Source organism: Neodiprion virginianus, chromosome 2 (genome assembly GCF_021901495.1).
Source record: "Neodiprion virginianus isolate iyNeoVirg1 chromosome 2, iyNeoVirg1.1, whole genome shotgun sequence".
NCBI lineage: Eukaryota > Metazoa > Arthropoda > Insecta > Hymenoptera > Diprionidae > Neodiprion > Neodiprion virginianus.
Genome location: NC_060878.1, coordinates 28,435,580 through 28,451,227, shown reverse-complemented (window position 1 = coordinate 28,451,227; position 15,648 = coordinate 28,435,580). Strand labels below are relative to the sequence as shown.

Genomic DNA, 15,648 nt, shown 5'->3' with positions numbered 1-15,648 from the left:
CCGTGATTAAAATAAAGTGCATCACCGAATTTGCAGAAACAAGTATTCCGAATATAAGAGAGCCGTCGTGGAGTTAAATCGAATGAATCCTCAAGATTTTTCAACAATTTCGAAGGGATTTTATCTCATTTTCATTTTTAACCATAACCGAAGAATACGTTAGTGCATAAAAAATGATAATAATTACTCTCGTATCTCCGGCCTGAAAATCTACTACGTATAACACGGCTTTACGAAATAAATACTTTTTTTTGTTGCTCTGATTTTTTCTGTGAATTCTGGTGTTTGAGTACGTAAAACTTACGAATATAATTATGATTATATTAGATTGGCTCAACGTTTATAGGCGAATTTCTCGTGAACGGTTGAAGTTAGGAAAATTCTATATCAGTAGTTTTTTATAGAGCGTGAAATCTTAATATATATAAATCTCGTGTCACGATGTTTGTCCTCAATGGACTCCTAAACCACTTAACCGATTATAATAAAATACGCACACCATGTGCAGTTCGATCCAACTTGAGAGATAGGATAGTTTAAATCTCAAATTATAGTCGCAATTATAATATATTGCTAATTATTTGTCTGTTATTATTTGACAGTCACAATTATCTGTTAACTCCGAATGATTCTAACAGATGTCGATACCTTTCGACTGGGTTGAGTAAGTAATCAATAGATGGCGCTGCTATGGTAAATCTACGAACGTGTCATATAAGCTACATTTTAACAGCATAACTAGCAACCCATCCCGGCTTCGCACGGGCATATAATAATATAATAAAAGAAAATACACAATGTTTACAGTGAGTTTCTAGAAAAATAACATTTATATTATTACTTAATATTATTATATGCTCGTGCGAAGCCGGGATGGGCTGCTAGTTTTCTATAAGAATCTGTTAATACAGATAGTTTATTAGATGTACGTTTAGATGGTTTATACGTCAGATGTTTATGAGAAAAAAAAATTCAAAAATTTTCCTAAATTTTTTTACGTGTTATTTAAATGGAAAATGGTAAAAAACCAATATTAAGAGCTCGTATTTGGCTGAGATATTCTATTTAAGATGCTCGATAGAAACTTTGATGCGTGTTTGAGGGAAATTTTAAAATTTTCTTCGTAACACCCCAATACACCCCCTTTCGAAGAAACTTGTCGTGCCCTCTTTTTCATGGCGAGAACAACAAAGTATTATATTTCTTATATTTTTTATACTTCTGTCCGAATAAAGTAAGTAGAAATAAAGTTATTGATAGTATTTTTTTGATAAACTTTAGATATTAAAAAAAAGAAATCGAATTTTTCACCCAACATTGCTTTTTTAAGTCATACATGAAAATGTCGATAAAATGAATAACTAGAGCCAATTTCGAAAAACTACGCATCCTCCTAAGGTCGTTGATATCGAATCTTTCTAAGTAGACGACTCAAATATCAAGAGCAACAAAACCACCGTTGACCAGTGCAATGTATCAAAACTATTAATCAAAAAATTATTTCACTAAAAAAAAAAAACATAATACAGATTGAACAAACAGATAAACAGTGTCCAAACGTTACAACGATAAATAATATAAAATCATTCCGATTTTATAATCCAATTTTAAATTCAACGACCGCAGCTTTTCCGACGAAAGTAGGCTCGCCCTAATTATAATACCTACAGGTACAAGACTCGTCGGGTGTGTCACCGCATATTATCCGGAACGAACAAGAGAAGTGCAAATGAGAAAGAAGTATCAAGAATCAAGTCCCGGCGCTGTTCTCGAGTGCACGAAACCCGCGAACCCCAAAGATCATGGTCTATCATTGGCTGGTCTTGCGATATTCGAGGGTGTCGAGGAAAGGGAGGCGGGGGCGGGGGGGCGGCAGGGCTGCCTGGTCGGTACTCGGAGCTAAAGAAGGAAGAAGATACTCGCGTGTATACGCCTACGCACGCACATCCGCGATACTCGTGTGAGTATTGCACGCATAAGGGGGGGGGGGGTGGGGGTGTGGAGGGCGCGTGACAAGCCGGGGAACACTCTCAAGGTGGAAGGGCCGGCGTCCTCCCACATCACCGTCTCGTTACTCAAATACCTCCCCCACCTCTCAGTGCACCCCCTCGCAGCATTCATCCTCCCCTACCACAGCCCTTAAGGCTTCGCTCTAAGGACGGAATTACTCGTTAGGTTACCGATGTTTTTGACTGCTTTTCTTCAACCCCTCTTCCCCATTCAACGCACCTACCTATACATGGGTGGGCGTGTACTTTGCTACATTTTTGCAACCGTATCGGCTGCATGCTTGGAAATAAACAATAGTGTATGCTCTGTTTTCTTGTAGAAAAATAATATGGATTTTTGTGTTGCTAATTACGAGAAAAACTTGCGGGAATGTAGAAATAATTTAAATCTATGTTTTCAATTCATTTTTATGTACATCCACAGAGAGAGAGAGAGAGAGAGTTTTTTTTTTTGCCTGAAACACTCGCAGCTCGTGTTCACTTATTGCATATTAGTCACATATATATATAACTTGCAAACTTGACTATACCTATATTATACTTTATAAAGCAATTTTAAAGTTTCGAAATACTGATTTAAACAGAAAAATGTTGCGTCACTTTATTGCGCATAATATTTACTTTTGTGTGGTGCGTGCAATTTTTTTTTTTTTTTCTGCTCCTCCATCTTCACAGCAGACTGCTTAATTTTTATTAATTCCGGAATCTCGAGCAATTGACAAAAACCTTACAACGGGAGACAAATTTCAGTGAAATAGGGTACCTCAGACGACTTACCGCGACGTTTTGCAATTTAAATAGCACGTGAAACGTCGCGCTGTTTTTTTCCCCCTTCAATCTCGCGTAACTTTAAGTGAGGAAAGAACCGTGAAGATATTTGAAAGTCGGAGCATTCGAAAAGTTCCAGATTTTACCTTGAAAATATAACCATTTTCATTCGTTGTATTTTCTCCCCCCTTGCTTCTTGCGTCAAAGTATTTTTACTCCCTTATCGTATATACTATAAGTATATAACATACGTAACTTTGTTGGGTGAATAATTCTTTCGGTAAGAAGAATTAAAACTTGCGGGGTAAGAACGGAAAAAGTTGGAGATTCGAGTTTGCTCGCAATATCTTTGGATCAGCCTTCGTGATTTTTCGTCTCACACGTCGAAGATTAATAAAAAAAAAACGAGGCAGATCGGATATTGAAAAATATATTCACGACCAAGTTTGTCCGGTTGAAAGTTTGCAGTTAACGCTATCGAAGTTCACAGCTAGACGTGCAGGCTGTTATATCCAACGCTAATTACCCCGTAGCTTAACGTACATAAATTATAAATTCACAGCATCAGTGGTACTGCGGTAGGTCGAGCGTAACTATAATCTAGACTCTAGACTCCAGACTTCCAGAGGCAGGTATACCAACCTGCCTTCGGTTAAATTAATGAATACAGTATACGAAAATGGAAAATAAAAATTACGGAGAAATGTTTTTTCATTTTTACTTTCATTTCTAGCCTTCCAAATAAATCTCATTGCGTTTATATACAATTGGTTCTAGTCACATATATTTTTTGGAGTCTTACTATCGTCCAGTTTGAAAAACATGAACGACAATGTGACGATACGAAAAAACGAAATAACAAATTTTTTTATCACGTTCTTCCGCATTTAAGCATCGCTGGGACGATGACTAGCGATTTTTTCGTTCTGCCAACAAACGACGAAAACTTATAACCCGCAAACTGCAGCGCGGTATAATCGAGTGACCATGACGAAGGTAGAAACGGATGGTAAAAACGAGATCAGGGGTGGAGAAAATCTGACGAAAGGGTGATAATTAACGTCAAATAACGAGAATTGATTCACGATCAATACCCGTCATTGCAGAGCAGTTATTGTCTTTCTCGCATATTTGACGATGGTCTAGCCGTAATTCATAAGTATACCATACCGTACGCGTGCAGGAATGAATATACCGCACATATACACCGGGGACCAGAACCAAATTCGCGAATCTGCCGCCCATCAAATCCGGTTCGCTGCGCGCGCAGACGCGGTTTTCCCATTGCGTTGAGTATCCCGGTATGTACGCATGCATGCGTGTATGTACATAGTCACGTACACGCGCGTCAAGGCAGGTAGTTACGGTTAAAACGTATACAAACGCAGAACTTTGTGTACAGAGCGACGCAATTATGAGGCGAGCCTTAACTGAATTTCACCCCGTGAGAGCACGCCGAGCGTGAAATGTTGGTTTTTGCTTTTTTTTTTGTTTTTTTGTTTTTTTTTTTTTTAATAAAAATGACCAAATACGCGTCGATTGACGTGCGAAAACCGTGGGACGAAATTTCAGGACATCCGCGAGAGAGTGGCGGTCGTACAACACCCGCTAAAATACGTTTCGACGCGTTGTCACGCGAATGCAGTGATGTCAAGGTAACCGAAATCGCCCCGACCGCGGTTACTTTTTAACGAAATTTACGAGTACGCGAAGAGTCGCCTTTTCCTCCATCAAAAAAAATTCACTCATTTTCCCCACACGCTTCCTTCCCCATTCTCTGAATATATTCCAGGAATGAACGTAATAATAACGCGCGTTTATAGCTGTGCGTATACGTACGTATATCACTGCGGACGTCGATCGTGTTCGACGATTTTTCTTGACAGTTAGGCCGAGGGTTCCGGACTACCGAGTGTAGAAGTGGGTAATAATTGAGGGGCTCGATTTATGTACAACCGTGAAATTCTGAATACACCGAATAGATGAATTGCTTACTGAACAAGGATTGATTCGGATTTTGTATTTTGATTTTATATTTTGCAGATAGGGTCGCTGGTGAATGAAGGAATAAACAATAGGTAAATAAAACAGAAGAAATCAATGCACGCTATACTGATACAAAAAAATCGTCTATCTTTAAAAGAAATTATGCTTCTCGGAATAAAAAAGGTGCTTTCAAAGTGGAATTACATACGTTACATATCGTTACATGTAATAATTACAAAATAAATTTGCTAAAGTGGAAAATTAATTGAACGACTCGATTTTATAGCGGTTGAAATGCCTTAGAAAAATAAACCGACAATATTTCGCGATAAGTCTCAGTAATTTCTGTGTTATTCTCGAAAAAAGTGAATTTTTACATGATCTCAACTTTAACCTATAAATAACTTTTGAACGAGTTTAGTTATCAAAAAATTATAGGAGACCTTTTTTGTAGAGCATCAGGTTTCGTACAACGATATGTGTCGGAAAAATTTATCTATACAACCTCGTTACCGACACTGAGCTACAAAATTCAGAAATAACTATACTTATTTTCTCGTGTTAATTAAATAAATGGAAAACGGAAAATTGCGTTTAGGAACCACTAAATATCAACATCAAGAGCTCAAATTATAAAAGGATTCTTATTTTCTCTTCCTGCAACTATTAACCATGTGACCTTGAAAAAAATAAAATTAATCAATTTTCTTTGGACCAGTCCAACATGCCCCAGATAAAAAACCGAGTACACCCGTTATTTTCAGTCACCTACGCACGAAGCGAGAATGCAGCCTCATGTCTTCGTAGCGCAGCAACGTGGCGTTAAATTCCTCGTCACTCTGGTAGAAAGATTTGGAATTGAAACGGACAAGCTTATACCAGCGGTGGCATCGGAGAACGGAGTGACAGCTCGCAGCGGAGCAAGGCACCATTATCTACTCCCTTAACGCTCGAGTGTATCGAGTAGCTGTCACTGTCTATACAAATCGAACTTTTATGCCCGAAAAAATCCCGCGGCACGTCAGGTTTCCCAAACCGTTTTCGATAGCTGCAAGAATCGGCTAGAATGAATAGGAGAACGAGACGATGAAGAGGAGAGGGCGAATGTCGTTTCAAGATTTTCGACTCGGTGTTGGCGGGTACGGGGTTCGCCTTCCGAAAACCGGTGCCGAAGAGATCGAAGAAGGGAAACGTGAGCCAGAAAAAGAGAAACGATTACCCTCTGTCTACACCGCCGGCTGCGGCTTGTAATTGGCCAGAATGGTTCTTCGAATCGATCCTAGCTACAAGTTGCACCCCTGTAAGCCCAGGAGGTCTGGCTGGGGCTTCGCTTTGGGTTACAATTTGGTCGGCTTAGTTTCTCCCCCGCCAATATATATATATATATATATATATATGTGTATATATGTGTGTGTGTGTAGAAAGTAGAAGTGTATACGATACATGTACATATACCCGTACCCAATACCCATACATGTGTAATTGTACGTACATGCACAGGAAAATTTCCAGAGAGTGTCCGACTCGTTGAATAGATATTTTCTCCCTCTTCCTCGGATCCTGCATCTATCTGCAGATTTACTTTTAACGATTATTCAACCCTTTGATTTACGCCGAAAAGCTCAGCGTCCCAACTTTATTCCAGTTTTTTATTCATTCAACTAATTTTCTGGTACTAACCGCCGAGTTTTTTCGTTCCACATGGTCTCTGAAATAATTCTAAGTGTAAAAAGAATAGAAGATTTACTTTAATCATTCATTCGTATATTGCAAAAATAGCAGTTATAAACAAAGGGTTGAAATTCCTACTTTTTCACGAAAAAAAAAACGATTTCTGCTAATCCATCGTGAAAATTCGAACGCCAATTTTTGCACAAACTTATTAGACACCGAAAAATTATTTTTCTTGTCGATTTTGTCTGTCCAGTATATTGGAATACTCGAATTGCGAGTTCAGATTCGTAATCGGTGATCCCAAAAGCCCATGTGTGGAAAATTTCAAGTGAATAATTTACGCACAAAAGGGTTTAATAATTATCGATATTCATCGCTTCTGGCCTTTTCCCTTTTCATATGTACAATGCAAACATGTTTCTAAATAACAAGATTTTATCATCAAGAGAATAATAATTCTATATTGCAATTAAATACGAAGTAAAAATGTAACCTCCTGAAAACGGTGTTTCCATTTGTTTGTCCGTTTCTTCTCTTCTTTCCGAGCGAGAAGGAGCGCGTATCGAAAAATCCAGCAACGTACCGTCACTTTTTACAATATAAAAAATAAAATAAATAAAAAAGACTCCACAGCTTCCGTTCCTTTCTTACTTTTTTCGTCCTCTCGTGTATACGTATAGCGGAGCAGAGTTAAACGGCGGGTAAAATGAGGACCTGGGCTGAATTGAGACACTCTGTACGTTGGGTACGGAAGCGGGACGTGCCGCTTCTTAGCAGCTACGTGTAGTTGATCAATTATTTATACAGTTTTATCCACGTCGAGGAAAATACCGATTCACCTGGGCCTTCGAGGCGAGGGAAGCACGACGACGGAGGAGGCGCCACCAGGTGCCTCGGTTATTCCTTCTTTCTTCGTCTCCTCCTTCCTCCTTCCTCCTTTCCCCTTATTCTTCATCTTCCTAAGTAAGGAAACGTGCTCGGCTCAAGACTACGTGCATCTTCCGATATCTATTCAATCGAAACGGCCAATTCTTCCTCACCCGAATCGACAAGATAAAATCTATCAACACCGAAGCGTCTGCGCTTCAGGTTTATTCTCCTTTTACCTCGATTTTAAAAAATTTCGTTCGGCGCTCTACAGGGTAAACTATTTCTATACCTAATTTAAAGTTAAATTTTGACTTTGCGCCGTTCTGCGCGAATCACGGTAAATCTGATGAAAAAATATCGGTAGACGTATTACGTACGAGGTTGGGATATGCGGACGAACACGAAGGAGAAAACGACTACTGTAGCAATAATAATAACGCGAGAAGGAGAGAATGGAAAGAGATAGAAAAAAAAAGATACACCACGTAAACCGACCCTCGGTATCAAGTTTTTGTTTCCACAGATACAGACCCAGAGCCCTCGTTATCCGCTAGGTAGTTGTACAAATTAAAGCGAATTCCTCTCGACTCCGACCCTCGTGATAAAGTCTTTCAATCGATTTCTCCGTCCCTTTTCTATCGCAGAAGGCTCGTTGATACCTAGATTTATTTTTTTTTTTTTTGTTTTTTCGACTCCTTTCCATTTCACGCTATCAAAATAAGCGGGGAAAAAATTTCAACGACACATTTCCAACCGTAATTGGTTTCTTCGTGCACATAGACGTATGCCGACTACTACAGTCGGTGTGAGTTGAGAATTTCAAGTGCCTGTTACAGGTGTACGGTACGTAAACCACCGTTCATAGGTACAGTCGTTAATTATAGCCAAAAAGATTAATCTACAAGCCTCTGTGGTGGGCCAAAGCTAGTCGAGAGAGAATTAATTATTACTGGAACAGAAAGTGAATAGTGAAGTGAGTAGTTATGTACCCGTCGACGTAATAGAATCGAGTTTATAACCCGAGTCTGTGTCGGGAAATCCGTACCCGTGTATGACGTTAGTTCAGTAATAATATCCGCGCAGACACGAAGCTTGAGTTTTAATATCGTTTGTCAATCAATGAGAAGGTTCGTTACCCCCAAATTCACTCGTCCGACTTACTCCGAACCCAATAATTCTTCAGCGGTGGTAACGATCGGCTGTAATATCGTCACGCCGAGTGAACTGCACTCGCCTTTCACAGAAAATTAGCAGTCCGATCTTACGTACCTGTAACAATTCCTGGTCAACTTTCGACCGATCGAGACGTTAAAAGTAAATAATATCACTGTACCCAGCTGACGTGATATTCCCAATTTAAGGTTAAAAAAATCCGTTTCACCATTGGAAGAAAAATAATGCCTTCCGTTCGTTTTCGCGTTTATATTTCTTTGCAGCCTCTCGGCAAATTTCTTTGCCTTGTATTAGATCAAGTTTATTTTACTTTTTATTTTCGAAAAAATGACGAAGTAAAAAATCCACCCCACCTCCTTAAAAGTAAGCTCTGCTCTTCTTCGACTTTCACGGAACGTAAGTATACGAATATTTGAGTCAATCAACGTCGGGGTCTTTTTTTTTTTTGAGAATTTAATGCCCTACAAGAATATGCCTTGAAAACTTTTCAATCTCAAACGGTTCAAAAGTCGGGCATTTTTGATGAAAGAAAATTTTTTTGCATGTTATTTAAATGAGAAATTTCAAATGGCCAGCGACACCTTTTGAAATTGAGCCAAAAATTTTTCCAAACGGGAGAATTTTTTTCTCAGTAAATAGGTCCTTTTAAGATCATAGATTCGATAGGTTAGTTTTCTTGGCTCACCCTAATATATATATATATATATACAGAGTACAGATTAAACAAGTTGACTGATTAAAGTGGAATAAAGTCGGGAAAGCAATTCTCTCGCGTATTCGCGAATTGCTGTACGCAGTAGACGTTCGGATGAAAAAGAAAGAGAAAAGAATGAAATAAGAAAGAAACGTCATCGCTCACATTCGATTTTGAAAGGTGTTTACTTTCAGCAGAGGTATTTTCCTCCACATCCACCTGCTCCCCTCCCCTTCATATCTCTCTCTCTTTCTCGCTCTCTCTCTCTTTCTCTCTCTCTATCCCGTTCTCAATTACCCCTGGTTCTGGTCTCAGGGATCGAGTGACGCCAATACATCACTCTCGACATTCTAAATATGATTTTGAAGCTACGTCGCAGCCGAGACTCGACGTCTAGCCGAGGGATACAGCAGCCAAGCCCTGATGCGGAGTGTCGTCGTACGGGGTTGAAGATGGTGGATGCCACCAGGTACCTACCCGTATACCCATGTTTACATACCCACGTAGCCGACGTGACGCACGTATATGCGCGTTAGGTGTGGACGAAATTGCGGGTTGAATTCTGCAGGCCTCGGGGTCGGTTATTTCAAGGCGTTTCTACGGGGTAAACATCCCCGTATATACACATTGCCGTGTACACAGAGGCTAGGTACATAATGTTACATACGCCAGAGGTTTCACCAATTTTTCCACATTCTATTCGTTTTCCATAACGTTCGCTTTTTTTACGATAGCAAATTATTACGATACACGTTACACATTTCCTCGTTATTTCCGACGCGTGCGTGTTATTTTAATCAATTTGCAATATTTATCACGATCGTCGAATAAAGTTATAACGAAATATAGTGATAATAATAATAATAATAAAAAGGAGAAGCCAAGTTAGATTCGACGATAGTTTTACCTTCAGGCTTTGGATCGATACTCAATGAGAGTTCGGCTGTAGTAGAAGCGAAGCGTTTGTTTCTTATCGCATTTCAGTTTCTTCCTCAACGTTTTCTCTAGTTCTGTTCTTTATTTTTCTTTTTTTTTTTTTTGTTTTTTTTCTTTTATTCGTCTTTTTCCCTGTTAGTTTTCTTACCTTCGCTTCGTTATTCGACTTCTTTAACTTTTTTCACATTACGCTTTGTTTTAATTAACGGTGCAGGTTCTTTTTAGTTGATTTTCCTAGAGCTCAAGTTCCGTCGAATCAAAGTATCGAGTATCATTTCAACCGTGCGGTATAGGTATAAAAAAAAAAAAAAAAAATCAAGTTCAACTGTCGAAATATAACAGCTGCTATTATTAATTATAGTCCAACGGAAATTGTATCATCGGTACTTTTATCTATCTGCGGTTCGTCAGACAGACAGTGACGACAATCCATACTGTGTTAAACATGCGAAACGAACATCTTCAACGTTAGATTAGAAGAAACACGGTTCAGTTTTACACTATTTTTTTAACAACTGAATGCCGTTATAATTTCTAATTTCCTGAGTGTGTCCATTTGCAGTAAAATCAATTTTTGAAAATCAAGAAATTATTACTAGTCTTGCGTACATATAACAGGCGACCATGTAAATCTTTCGAAACATTTCGATCTAGTACAGAACCATCTTCTGCAATAACCGTCCAATTAAAATTTCATTATAAAAATATGATTAATTGTAGGTTAATTTCCATGCAAGTATAACGTGAACATCGTTTACCTGTCCGCTGATTCAGCTGACTCCGTATTGAGACAGTGGTGGTATTCCAATGAACGAAAGTGCAGCAAGATTATTGCAGAATCTCATAGAAATTACAGTTCGTACACAAGTTGTGATCGATGAAGCGAAAAAATTAAAAAAAAAGAAAAAAACAATAGCAACAAAAACACGTTTCTGAAACTGAAGTTGGGCGTGCAATCGCTCCCGTTTTTACGCCGTTCACTTACACGCGAACTGCGCAGCAGTCTGAATTAAAATCTAAGTACCGATTTGGCGTTTGCTTAAACGACGATTAAGCCAGGATCGAAAGCGCTTCGACACGCATCCTCCAGCTTCAAGGTTTTTCCTCCCGAATTCGCGTCTGCAGACGGAAACCTGCGACTGCGGCAAAGACTCTTCGCAGACTGAATAACGCGGGGGGTTTGAATCGAGGCGAAGAGGTTCACGGGGGTGACGGAGGTCGGGGGATGAAGAAGAGACGAGGGAAAGAGAGGGAGGGCACAAAGAGGGATGGACGGAGGGACGCAGCGCGCGCATTACTTCAAATAGTTGTACGGATACCCACCGAGATTAGACCTTTTGCAGGCCAATCGATACGTATTAACGATTGGATTAATTGGCTCGCGCGTTTGTCCGCAGGATTTTATTTACTTTAATTTACCCCGCGAATATCTCCGTCTGATCGTAAAATCCACGCGCTTCGAAACCCGCGTCTCTGTGCGTATAAGTGCAATTTATTATTTCGAAAAATTGCCATTTTTCTCGCAACTTTTCCATTCCGGCATTTCCTCGAGACGTCAGATTTACGCGGATACCCATCAAATATCAATCTTTAACGTAGTTTTCGGTACACGCGTACGCATATTTTATACATATATTTTATGCAATGTCTCGCGCATAATATCCTGAAAAGGTGTTTTTTCCGGGCGACAAGTTACGGGATCTCCTTTCACCCGATAAGATTTAAGCTAAACGAGCGTGAAACAAGTCTGACCTTTGACAGACGACAGTTTTTCACAAAACTCTCTGCTATTTGAACGGACTTTGAACGCCGACGGGAAACGAATACCTACGTATAATATGTATGTTAATGCAGCTTTTATCTAATTACTTTGAGGAATGAGGTCGCACTGCAGAGACTGGCGAAAGGAGGAATCGTTGTAAATTGAAGCAAAACACTGTGAAATGTGGCGTAATCGATTGTCTGAAAAGATAATAACGGAACGAATAATAAATTGATTGAAAACATTAAACATGCAGATATACGTACAGTGCCTCGTTACCTTTGAATCTATACTGTATATTCGGTTGTATAATCATGCTACGCTCTTAATCATTACACAACTAAACAATGGTGGGTATTGCGACCGAAAAGATGGTGGGGGGGGGGGGGGGGGGGGGGGGGAATAGATTTATTTCAGTGTACGATGATTAATCCTTGAATCATTCCTTAACCGCGTTACGAAATGGAAATTATTTCTCACCAACTTTCATGTTTCACGAATGAGGTTGATGTGTTGTTTGCGTTTGTGTACATTGACTTGATTAGCTCTGAAGCTGGCGAGCCGATCAGAAGAAAGAAACGGGATGAAACGTCCTCCGCAAAAAGAAGAATAAAATTCATGTACGTATTCGAAATGTATATTACTAATTCGGTCGAGGGTTTCGACTCTGCCAAACGAAATCTCTGACAAATTTTTGAACAGTTCGAGTGTCTGATTTCTTCGTTTGAACTCTCTTGGACTGAGTAGGCAAACTTCAAACTTTAGTATGATTAAAATCACGCTTGGTAAAATTTGATTACAGCAAGAATTGTCGTTCACTCAAGGATACGAGGAGCAGCTAAATATAGGAATTTCTGTGTTGTAGGTATGACAGTGAGCAAAGAGGAGGAGAACCGTGAAAGATAAATTGGCGAAAGGTAAGCCGCAAGAATATATGTATCGTTTTATTGTAGTTTTTTTTACTCAGCGTTGACAATTTTTTCCAACATTTCAAACCCCCGTCCAAGGAAGGAAAGAAAGGAAGGAAGGAAGAGGGTGTGAAAAATTGCCAAGATTTTCTCAACGACGAGAATGAAATTATTGTTGTTATACTTCAAAGTTGTTTTGCAACCGTACGTTCAAAATTGCCCCACTTCTTGCAACACTTATTCATATTTATCGCCGATATAAAACCCCATAAAACATACCAATAATCCAATCCCGTTATCCTTCAACATTCTCATTATGCATGCATGTACACATTTCAAACTTTGTGTTCCACAGCTTGTACAACGTACACGAAACGAAACTAAATAACCGTTCGTCCCACTTTTGTTTTCAATTTCGGCAACGGCTTAGGGAGGGATTTTATTTTAATTTTTTTAGGATACCAAAACAAGTTCGTTCCCTTCGACAAATAATGAAAAAAATGAACGTTCAAGGGCTGATGTGAATAATTATTTTCGCAAGTTTCTGTTACGTTATATCAACAAGAAAGAATGATCGCAATGATCTAATTATCGCGACTAATGATTTTCACTCACTGAAATCATCGTCGCGAGCTTGAGCAAACACAGGACTGCAAAAAAAAAAAAACATTTGCTTTCAGCTGCATGGCATGTTTTTGGTAAATATTATGTTTTCAAGCGTGCTGAATCCAAAAGTTACTTGAATTTCCCTCCATCGCCTACGGTATTTTTGCAAAAAAAAAAGAAAATACAAGGTGTTTACGTAAAAAAAAGCATAACAATAATGAAAAGACCACCATTTTAATACAACGATCTAAACAATATTTCTTATAACATTAAGCAAACAATTTCTTTACGAAATGTATTTAACATCCCGTGTTCATTCTTTTCGCTTATGAAACCTTTTCCGCTTCTCTTTGATACAACTACGAACACGCTTCCGCTTTCCATTTTCAGTTACCCTGTTTGCATTTTTTCTCGAGTCTCACTCTAATACATATTAAATAAAAGTAAGAAATCACATTTGCATAAGATTTTTATAGTCAAAAATATGATACCAGATTTCTAATTAAACGAGATTTTCACTCTAAACGAAACCACGAACACGAGTTCAAGAAAAAACCTGACGTGATGGAACTCTTCGAGTATTTTTCCTGAGCAGGTTTTTGATTGCAAACCTGTGTAATCGTCCTCGGTGGTAAGGTGAATTCATCCCGATTCCCCCCAAGACTGCAAAGACGAGAATTAATCGAATCACAAATCAGAACTCAAACATGATTGAAAAGTGGATAAAAAAAATATATATATATATATATCTCGAAGAAAATTCTGCGCCGCGAGACGGTTGAGAATTTCAATTCACTCATGCAGTCGAAAACTATAAACTCAAACAGCCGGCTGCCGAAGGTGAGTCGAACTTCATGGGTTTACTCAAGTTTATCTGTGAGTTTTATCGATTAGGCACAATATCTCAAGGGTGGCTACCAGTTGGTAGATTACAGTGCTCTGTGGGCTGATTTTTCGGCTTTGTAACCGTCGAGTAGCCTTATTACTCCGTATTAGGAACAAGTGACTCTCCCGTGCCTTCCAATTATCGTTAGTACCATTTAATTAGGGAGAGTTTCGCCTTTCGGATAGTTTAACGATGAACATTGATGCCTAAAAGGTTCTTAATTAACCACCCTCGCGACTCGTGACTGTAATATCATACCGTAGAAAATTTGAAAAGAAAAAATATCTAGATCAATGAAAAAAAAAAAAAAAGAAAACAAAGGTTAAACGATACAAGAGACTGGGTTGAATATTTTTCGCACAAGTATGATTAAATTATCGAATTGCCGAACCATGACAGCCAAATTCAAATCATCGTTAAAGAAAAAAAAGGTTAATTGGTCTACGTAAAACTGAACGAAAATGTCAGCAAAGGTCAAGATTCGTCGAATATTCCGTCGAAAACTCGGACCAATTTTGTATGTAAGGAAACTTTTTATACACTGCTTTAACAATCCAATATTGGATTATTAACTGAAAGTATGTTACGGACAAACGTAAAGCATTGAATCAAAATGGTAACTGCCATGATTTCGAGCTGGAACTAAGACCTTTTTAGACAAGAATGACAATGAAAAAAATTGAGGGTAAAGTCTGCAATTGATGAGCACGTTTTCCACGTTTTCTTTCTTATGCCGCCACCATTTCGGGCATGTGAAAACACATAACTCGGAATTTTTTTTTCGATGTATCGCCCCGATTTTTGGAACGAGGCTGAAAAGAGTATCAATGTTGTACATTCTCCCTTTCTAAAAAAGACGTGTCACATCGAATCTCGAAATATCTTTGACTCGAAGTCACTTTTCATCCTCGTATCGTACATCGAATATATCGAATATCGAATTCAATTAAAAAAACCGGCATCGTTGCTGTTTCATAAAACCTAACGGGTATGCAGCTATTTCAAATCATATCACAGAAAATATTTACAAATTTCAGAACGTTGTGAACCACCGATAGATTCAGATATCGTATAATATACATATAAAAGAAACTTTCAAAGATAAGCGATATAAAAAAAAAAAAATTAACAAAGTTTTATTACTATGTTTGTTATCATTATAATCATTTGTAAAAAAGTAACGAATTATCGAGTAGAAAGGAAGTAATTGAGGAAAATGACGAGAAGCATTCGTAAATTTTCCAAAGCAAGTACCCACGTTGGTCTGTCTGCTATGAAATATTTCATCGAACCGAAAATGGTGGCCTGCAGGAATTATTCAATATCTCAGGAATTCTTTGAAGCTTCACTCCGACTCAGCCTCTTCAGGTATATAT

At 38.6% G+C, this 15,648-nt stretch overlaps 1 protein-coding gene across 2 annotated transcripts in view; it reads right to left on the bottom strand.

Moving 5' to 3' along the window:
* LOC124298446 (uncharacterized) overlaps window positions 1-15,648 on the bottom strand; it is a 180,965-nt gene that overhangs the window by 155,947 nt on the left and 9,370 nt on the right. The window contains exon 1 of one of the 2 annotated variants that reach the window (XM_046750467.1): window positions 10,869-10,954. The exons of the other annotated variant lie outside the window; for it this stretch is intronic. The gene's annotated coding sequence lies outside the window, so the exon portion shown is untranslated. Of the gene's footprint in view, window positions 1-10,868; window positions 10,955-15,648 lie in introns of those variants that run through there. 2 annotated transcript variants of the gene reach the window in all.